The sequence below is a fragment of the Podarcis vaucheri genome, assembly GCF_965113315.1.
Source record: "Podarcis vaucheri genome assembly, chromosome: 15".
Taxonomy (NCBI): domain Eukaryota; kingdom Metazoa; phylum Chordata; class Lepidosauria; order Squamata; family Lacertidae; genus Podarcis; species Podarcis vaucheri.
The window spans coordinates 22,329,027-22,339,002 of NC_138753.1; the positions used below are offsets into that span (position 1 = coordinate 22,329,027).

The 9,976-nt window shown below is 47.4% G+C and overlaps 1 long non-coding RNA gene across 1 annotated transcript; it reads right to left on the reverse strand.

Annotated features, from left to right (window-relative positions):
• Nucleotides 1-5,758: 5,758 nt before the first annotated feature.
• Nucleotides 5,759-9,390, reverse strand: LOC309519891. The gene is made up of 3 exons (XR_014214056.1): nt 8,213-9,390; nt 7,672-7,782; nt 5,759-6,648 (listed from the first exon to the last, which is right to left on the reverse strand). It is a non-coding gene; the product is annotated as an uncharacterized lncRNA (long non-coding RNA).
• Between the last annotated feature and the right edge of the window lie 586 nt (nt 9,391-9,976).

Genomic DNA, 9,976 nt, shown 5'->3' on the forward strand with positions numbered 1-9,976 from the left:
GTTTACCTTCCCGCCAGAGCGGTACCTATTTATCTACTTGCATTTTGATGTGCTTTCAAACTGCTAGGTTGGCCGGAGCAGGGACTGAGCAACGGGAGCTCACCCCGTCGCGGGGATTCGAACCGCCGACCTTCTGATTGGCAAGCCCTAGGCCCTGTGGTTTAACCCACAGCACCACCCGCATTTGAGGGTTTGTGGGAAGTGGCAAAATGTGGGCTGATGGGTGCAATGGAATGCTGTGTCACCAACAAGAACACAGAGCCCTCTAGTTGAGCCCAGCCTCTCCTGCTTTCATGTATTGTTATTCAGGATGCAGCCATTGTAGTGTTTGGCTCACGGAATGAGAAGCATGAAAATATTTCCTGTATCTTTGTCTCACTATTCAGACAAATATTGTTTTCAAAAGTAGCTTACACCATTTTTTAAAAAAACGAGAGACAGGCTCAAACAAAAAATAAAAGGGAATGCAGAGAAGAAATATGTTAATTGGACAATTCTAGATTTGTTGTTGTTGTTGTTGTTTAGTCGTTTAGTCATGTCCGACTCTTCGTGACCCCATGGACCAGAGCACGCCAGGCACTCCTGTCTTCCACTGCCTCCCGCAGTTTGGTCAGACTCATGTTTGTAGCTTCGAGAACACTGTCCAACCATCTTGTCCTCTGTCGTCCCCTTCTCCTTGTGCCCTCCATCTTTTCCAACATCAGGGTCTTTTCCAGGGAGTCTTCTCTTCTCATGAGGTGGCCAAAGTATTGGAGTCTCAGCTTCAGGATCTGTCCTTCCAGTGAGCACTCAGGGCTGATTTCCTTAAGAATGGATAGGTTTGATCTTCTTGCAGTCCATGGGACTCTCAAGAGTCTCCTCCTGCACCATAATTCAAAAGCATCAATTCTTTGGCGATCAGCCTTCTTTATGGTCCAGCTCTCACTTCCATACATCACTACTGGGAAAACCATAGCTTTAACTATATGGACCTTTGTTGGCAAGGTGATGTCTCTGCTTTTTAATTTTTAAGATTTATTATTATTATTACTTATCATTACATTTATGTCCCACCTTTTCTGCAAGGAGTTCAAGGTAGCATCTACACATCTCCCCTCCTCCCTTATACCCTCACAACAACCTTGTGAAGCAGGTTAGGCTGAGAGAGAGATGGGCCCAAGATCACACCCAGTGGGCTTCATGGCTGACGGGATTTGCACCCTGATTTCCAAATTCCTAGCTGGACACTTTAATCCAGACATAAGCAAACTTGGCCCACCAGATGTTTTGGGACTACAACTCCCATCATCCCTGACAACTGGTCCTGTCAGCTAGGGATGATGGGAGTTGTAGTCCCTAAAACATCTGGAGGGCTGAGTTTGCCTATGCCTGCGTTAACCCCTGCATATTATGGTTATCAAAAAGATGGGTTACAACCAGGCACTTATATCTGGTTGAGACCAGGCTGGTCTTGCTTGGACAGAGGTGCTGCCATGGACCCAGAAGTCCTTGTCTATTTGGTAGGTGGCAGAGACCAGAATGTTCTTCATTTCACTTATTCAGTCCTAAGGCAACAGACATAGTTGACAAATGCTCCTTATGGCAGTGACTGGTTAAACATCTGCTCTTTCTTTGGCCCATGGATGGAACCAGGTAGGTCTTGTGATCTTTTTCCTAAGAGGCAGGGGATGCCACTTCCTATCAACCCTTTTTCCTCCGGCTGGTGTGAGAGGTAAAAAGTGTGCTTCCTCTCACACCTGCAGTCCCCAGGCAATTGGCTGTTGGAGGTGAGGCTGCACTGACATTGCTGTTTACTCTATTTATTTGATATTTCTTTAACTGTTCATTTCTGCATTATATCTGAGATTTTACATGACGTAAATGCCCCTTCCTGAAAACTAATGGAATATGGCACATGCTTGATACTCATTTACATTTTATTTGCTTCAGGCAAAAATCCATTTGCAGCCCCTTTTGGCTTGTAAAATTGTGGGAGCAAAGTGACAAAAATTGGGGCAGAGTACCAGCATACAGTTATTTTCCTGCCATTTTCATGGGGGAATCATGAAGGGAACAGAAGCATGCATGTGCCAAAATGGTAGGGGAGTAGCAACGCTGTCCAATGACATTCGTTGTTGTGTGATGCCACACCCACTGGTGTGGATGATATTTAGCACAACATGCTGCTATATCAGTCAAAAAGCCACATTTCCATAACTCAACAGCTGCTGCAGTGTGACAGGAACGTTAGAAAACAGGACAAAAGTGCCAGCATTATAATCAGGAAAACTAATGCAACGTTCCCCACCTCTGAATGTGCCCCCCACCCCTTGCACCCCCGGGTAAAGATGGCCCTGGGGAGAAGCAAGAGACTCCTGGAGCTGCTCCATCTCTTGCTGATGAATGGGGTCAGGCTGGCCTTCTTCCCTTGACTGGGATATCCTTGTTTCACCTTTTAAAAGGATTTTCCGTTTAACAGTGGGTGAAAATCACATAGCGGTAAGAGTCACCTAACATGATAACAAGAGATTGTCAAAAGGCACTTGTATTCAATAATGCTAAACCGGAGCCAATTCTAACAGCAAGGGGTCAACAGCAGATACACATATTCCACCACTGTTTAGCAGATCTCAGTTCTATTCAAGACAAGAAGAGAGTGCTTAATTAAATTATGTTTAATATTTACCTATTATTATTATTATTCCACAGACTCTCATAATAAAGTGAGATTAAATACAGGGAGAAATCTTTTATTGAGATAGCTTGAACAAAAAGAAGATATTGACCACAAGGTGCATTTGAATGAAAAATGGCTTCTGCCCAGTTTTAACTGTGTCTCATCAGGAAACATTGATTCCATTTTAAGAGCCAATTCAGACTTTTAAGTGGCACTCACAGTTGCAGAGGCTACACTGCCACTTATACAAGAGTGAAAGGAAGAAGTATAGCAACAAACAATTGGGAATGTATGGTGGAGATGTTCCAGGGAGGTGTGATTGACTGGGTGCTAACTGGGTGCTTGAAAACACATTCCTTGCCACCAATATAGTTTATGGCTGCAGGAAACAAAGCATGACATCCCTATGAAGTGCTAATTGACTCCAAATGACAGTCTTATCACCAGTTGTGAGAATATCTTCAGGGTCTGTCATCCTCCACAGTGGAGAATAAAGAGATTCCAGACCTGAATAAATATACAGCACTCCTAATTGTAGCTTTTTTAGGTGGCATCTTATGACTACTGTCAGTTCAACAATGCAGACAACTTTGGGGTCACTGGTAGAAGCAGTAAAGGGCTAAATATGAAGCAGTTATCTTTTCATACATCAATTTGCTTTGTCCTGTTGGCAACTATCTTGGGATACATATAATATGGGGCCACTTCTTATGCCCTTTATATGGCACATTCCTGATTATTTCTGCTCATGATGCTATGACAGCAGTCACACATGTTGTTGCTTTCAATACTGTTTCAGCCTGCAAAGGTTTTGGTTGGTTACACTGTTCCTGGTTTCCTAGCACACAGAAATAATGTAGTAGCATAACTGGGGAGCATCACAGAACAAACTAAAGTGGAATAAACCCAACACTCGCCTGCTTTTATTGTGCCAATAATATTTTGCAGGATATCCCTACAATAAAGCACCAGTCTGGAGGGGCCCAGGGTAATCTCTGAAGTTGCTTTGCTGCAGACACATTTTTTTCTGTCTTAGGTTTTTGTTTTTTAAAAAATAATGTGTATCTGTAACAGTGCATTGTGTAAACAGTTTAAAAATACTAGAGTTCAGTTTGTAAAACCACACCAAACAAAGAAACTTGTCTTTAAAACATTAACGAAATAGTTACATCAGAAATCAATTTAAGTACATTATGACAAAAAGGCATGTAGAATAGGAAGAGGAGGTGGCAGTGGTGGAAATTGGGCTTTATTTATGTGTGAAGAATAGTGACCAGGTTTCCACAAACTGATGTGCTAGTAATCCGCATAAATTCCTCACAATAGGTCAAAGCAAACTAGGCTGTGACCCCAATGCAGACTGGCTTTTTCAATGGATGTTAGCACAATTGAGCAGTGTTTCGTTTTGAATTATCTTATTCAGAACTATATTAGCCGCCCAGCAAAAAAGCTGCACGTTGCATTTGTCCATCTCTCATCTGCCTGTAATTCTGTTCACAAGCAGTGTCTAAGGGGAGGGCGGGGGAGAACAAGCAGTTACTTGGTTGGATAAAGCAGTGTTTCCCAACCTTTTTTGGGCAAAGGCACACTTGTTTCATGAAAAAAATCTCGAGGCACACCACCATTACAGCCCCGTGACGTCAGCGCGCAGCGTCACGCCGGGAGGGACATGAATTGCTAGCAAATTACATAATCACCTCCTTGAGGGCTGGCTCATCTTCTCCGAAGGCAGAACCCCATTAATTAACAGCACAGACTCACACCATAGCCAAGACGAGGGGGGGAAACCTCAGTCATGCACAGTCATGCACATGTGGGGGCTAAATGAGGACGAAGACTGGGCAGAGAGCAGGGTTCGAATCACCCCACCTGGCCAGGACAATCCCTGGGTGCTCCCTTGGGCCACTCGCCTGACCCACCTTCCAGGGCTGTTGTTGCGAGGATAACACGGGGAGAACCACGCGCGCCCCCGGGAGCTCCTTGGAGGAGAAAGTGGGTGATGAATGCAATGCACGAAATATATGAGAGGCGACCAGGTTTTGCAGGTGAGGGGCCCCCGCCAGCCTCCGCTTCCAACACCCGGCGCAACGACGCCGAAGTTTCCCCCCGGGCTCGGCTTGGGGAGCAGCGCTGCTCCCCCCCGGCTCCCCTTCGCCCTCCCGGCTCTCTCTGCCGCCCACTGGGGACCCCCCTCACCTGCCAAGTCCGGAGCACCGGTGGAAGTTGCATGCATGCATGCAGGGCGCCGCGTTGCCATTGCATTGCACTGCACTCCATGCAACGCCTGCACGCATGCATTGCCTTGCACGCCCGCCAAGGGGTCTCCCCGCGGTCCGATGCGTCCCCTCCGGCGCGGATGCAGCATTGCAAAAATAAACACACACCCCGACGCAGCCCTACCTGGGGGGCAGCCTCCGCCTCCGCCGCTCCGCCTCCGCGGGGATCCCCGGGCTCTATCCTGCCACCCGATCTCCGCAGGGGCGCAGGCAGGCTGCGCGGGGTCTGCGCGGAAGAGCCCCTGCCCGCCCGGCCGCCGCCGCCGCGCTCATTCCATGGCCGGGAGAAGAGCGCTTCAAACAAAACGCCCGGCCCACCAGGCCACGCTGGGAAACGTAGTTTGTGCACCCCGCGCGGGCGCGGAGCCCAAGGGCGAGGGGACTACGGATCCCAGCAGCCCCCGCGCCGGGGACGGAGGGGGAGAGGCCGGGTGCAGGGATGGAGGGACGGGTGGGCGAGCGAGTGAGTGAGTGAGTGGCAGCCGCCAAGCCTTGGCCGAGAGCCAGGAAGGGCCTCCCCGGAGGAGGAGGAGGAGGGAGGCGCAGAGCGGGAGGGAGGGAGGGAACCCCAGGGGTCATCTAGTGACGGCGCCCCAATCGAAAATTTGACTTTTAAAAAAAAAATCTTTCGATTTTTTTAATTTTTCCCGCGGCACACCAGGCAACATCTCGCGGCACACTAGTGTGCCGCGGAACAGTGGTTGGGAAACACTGGGATAAAGGACTGCTGCTACTTCTACAACAGCTCTATTCTAATACTGATGTTAAGATTCCAAATGAATTTGCATCCTTTCTTTCATATTATCCCCCCCCCTTTTTTTTGCATCATGGGCTGTAAAACAAGGTTGCATTTTGGCCTTGCTATTACTTAATGACCACATAAATGTTGCAGGAGCTCTCTTCTCCTCCCTAGTTGGTAATCAAAGCATTCCAGTGCCACTTTATGCAGACAATATGACTCTTATTTCATTATCCCATGTAGATATGAAATTACTCTCCTAATTTGGAAGTTGTTCTAAGTAGGAAGGTTTATCTGTCAATTACTGCAAGCGGTGGCAGTTGCCAAAAGGCCTCCAGTGGTATAAATGGGTTCTGGACAACACAAACAGTATCGCTCATTTAGGTACTTAGGGCTTCATTTTTTTAGAAGTCATTTTATTATGCTAAGGGTCATCATTTGAACCAACAATAAGCTTTTGTTGCAAAGTGCTTGTTATATGGTACAGTAATTTGAGGTAGATGCAGCAGGGATGAATTGGATACAATTCAAAATAAATTCTCATGAGCACTGCTTGGAAGTTCAACATAGTACTACTCTTGGTGCATGAGTTAGGTGAGGTCTCCATTCTCTAAAAGCACACATTCACAAATCCATAATTCTATATGGAATGGGGTTCTCAGTCATGCCAGGCAACATTTAGCAAAACTGTGTTTTTAAGAACTGCAGAATAGAAAAGGTTGGGCAAAATGTTGCAGTGATGAGTTATTCAATTTCCCCTGCAATGTCATCTCAGGTCATTTCTGTTGGAAGTTTGGGTGCTTGCTGAGAGAGGTTAAGACAGATAGAATAAGGGGACTCCAGCTTCCCAGACAATCCCTGTATGTTTATTTTGGACCAGATCCAGGTGCTCTTGGAAGAAGCTGATTTCCTAGATCCATTTCAATTGGGGTTTTGGCACATAAACTGCTTTGGTCATCCTGGATGTTGACCTCTGTCTGGAGAGAGACAGGGAAAATGTGTTGTTAATTCTCCTCAACCTCTCAGTGGCATTCAAATTAGTATATTTTGGAGTGGCCATCCAAATTAGTATATTTTATTGAAAACCTTGAAAACCTTTTGGCCAACCCTTTTCTCTCATGATGCTGTAGAAAGGGTTTTTGTGCATGAGACTTTCTACTCAGAAGGCCATTTGAAATGGGTTACATGTAAGGATGAGAAATGGCATTGGGTTCTGGGGCAGTTACATGTAAGGGTGTCTTCCACTAGGACCAACATTTCTGCTAAGGGATATGTTTTATGAGCTTTTATTATATAATCACCTGAGACAGAAATATGTCATATTTAGTATGTAGATATAGCCGGGAAATGAAAACAAGATCAATACAGACATTCTATGCTACATCCACTGGCTCCCCTACCTTAATGCAGTCACACAGCAAGGAAGAAGAAGAAGAGTTTGGATTTGATATCCCGCCTTTCACTCCCTTTAAGGAGTCTCAAAGCGGCTAACATTCTCCTTTCCCTTCCTCCCCCACAACAAACACTCTGTGAGGTGAGTGGGGCTGAGAGACTTCAAAGAAGTGTGACTGGCCCAAGGTCACCCAGCAGCTGCATGTGGAGGAGTGGAGACACGAACCCGGTTCCCCAGATTACGTGACTACCGCTCTTAACCACTACACCACACTGGCTCTCTTTTTAGCATGACAGCTTGACTTAGTTCAGCTTCTTGATGACACTGTTATCTGACATCAACATATCACCCCTTTGGAAACAAAAAAATGGAGCACGGCTTCTTGATGGTGTTGTTGTTATTATCAGACATCAATATGCCATCCCTTTGGAAACAAATATGGAGCAGCATGGCCATTTAGCATACTTAGAGTAACACCAGCTGCTTCCAAAGACTGTGCCATATAACAAAATAAGAACCCAGGCAGATTACTGTTTCAGAGGAACAAGCTGTACTCTGTAAAGGAAAACAATTGCTCAAGGGGCAACAGCAGTAAACAAACTCTCACCTTTCCTCTACAGGGATGGGAAAACAGGAAGACATGAGAGCATGAAAAGAGCATCACTGGTTCAGGCCGAAGGTCCATCTAGTCCAGTCTCCTCTTCTCAACAATGGCCACCTAGATAGAATCACAGAATTGTAGAGCTGGAAGGGACCCCGACGATCATCTAGTCCAACCCCCTACAAAGCAGGAATAAGCAGCTGTCCCATATGGGGATCGAACTTGCAACCTTGCCACTGACAGCAGCATGCTCTAATGAACAGAGCCTGTGCAAAAACCCCAAGCAGGACCTGAGCACAGGAGCACTTTCCCCCTCTGTGGTTTCCTGCAATGGTGTTCAATATCACTGACTCCAACCCAGGAGACAGAGCGCAGACATTCAGTATACTTGGTCCTTAACAAACAGGATGGCATGCCCAAATTCCGAAGGTGGCTTGACTGGGCCTCGAAGATATACTTTGATTATGGTCTAAATTTATTAACTGCTCTGCAAAGAGCTGAATAAATCTGTCAATTCTGGCCAGAAAGTTGCAGAGTTACCAGTTACCTGCTTTAACCTCTTTTCTTTCTCCTGCCTTTGCTGTTGGATGCAAATAACTCAGCACCTGGGTAAAAAATCAGAAGGGAGACAGTGATACAGCCTTCCTATTTTCCTTGGCAGAAGGAAGGGAGAAGAGGTTACCACTTGAGAAATGACCACATTTCTCCTTTGTAACTTTCTTCCACCGAGGCAGCTGGAGAGCTAAAAATAGAGGCAATAGCAGCAGGATGGATGTGTTGAGGGGGATTCTTGCCTTGGAACCTGAGATGATTGACAGGCTATGGCAAATCACTGGAGGAATGTGAGACATTTTGTGTGACAAGTGACAGGCAAGACCACATATTCGTGATGGGAATCCACTTGGCAAGGAGAGATTGTGATCTGAATACCATGTGGAAAATGCAATGCCGTTTAAAAACTGTTCATTTCAACTTTGCCTTGCCCGCCAGCCCCAAAACCACATATTTATTCCAACACTTCTTCCAAATGCTTTTCTCTAGACAATAATTTATTGTCTTTTCTCACAGCTTGTTGCAATTCAGAATCTTGCGGGGGGGGGTTGTTGCAGCTGGGGTTCTTGTGAACTGATGCAACATATACGGTAAATGATGTTGCTATATACAGTGGTACCTCGGGTTAGGTACTTAATTTGTTCCGGAGGTCCATTCTTAACCTGAATCTGTTCTTAACCTGAAGCACCACTTTAGCTAATGGGGCCTCCTGCTGCAGCCGCACCGCCAGAGCCCGATTTCTGTTCTTATCCTGAAGCACTATTTCTGGGTTAGCGGAGTGTGTAATCTGAAGCGTATGTAACCCGAGGTACCACTGTATAGTATTGTTACACACCCCTCCAATCTCTGAGCAGTGCAAAACTCCAGGGGTTCCATGCACTTACCTACTCAGGGTTCAGCTTCCTTAGAATGAGGGATGGTGGAGACTGTGGCGTCTTTAGGATATATGGTTTATTTACACATATATACAATCTGATCCTACAATGAAGGGGCTCACAGCATCAACACCCCATAAGGTCTTGCTTCTCCCAAAGCTGCAGCCCTGGATTCAAGCAGAAAACAGACATGACTCTGTCTCCCAGCTGCTCAGCCTGTAGCCTCCCCTGCTTCTAGCTTTTAGCTCTCACACCATCTCAACTCCACTCTAGACAACAGGCAGTTGAGGGAAGGGGGCCACCCAGCGGCGTAGCGTGAGTTGTCAGCACCCGGGGCAAGGCAAGTAATTTGCGCCCCCTAACCCAGGGCAAGGCAAGTAATTTGCGGCCCCCCCAACCCCTAACCTGCCGCGTCAGGTGATCTGAGGTGAGTTGCCGCTGGTGCTGGCACCCAAACAACGCCGCTTGCCCGGAGGAGGAGGGGGGCAGAGAGGCAAGGAAAATGCAACATGGCCCAGCAGAGACGGGGCTGTGAGGAGGAGCTGCCTGGCGCGTCCTCCATGGCCCTGACGCGTGGGGACCGCGACGAGCGTTGAGAGCCGCTGCCTGCCGGGCGCCTTCAGCCCGGACGTGCGCACAGCCCGTCAGTTCCGCGAGACATGCGGCTCCGCTACAGCCTGCGCCCGAGGCTCTTCGGCGACTCCGGAGGCAGCGAGCGCGCGCCCCCCAGATGTTGCACCCGGTGCGGCCGGCACCCCTGGCACCCCCCACGCTACGCCACTGGGGCCACCCTCCTTTAGTGCAGAGCTACTTCTTTTGTTACCACAGCGGGTAAAAAACATGCAGACTGTTATGTATTCAGTGGTCTGTGTTTGCCTGAGCTT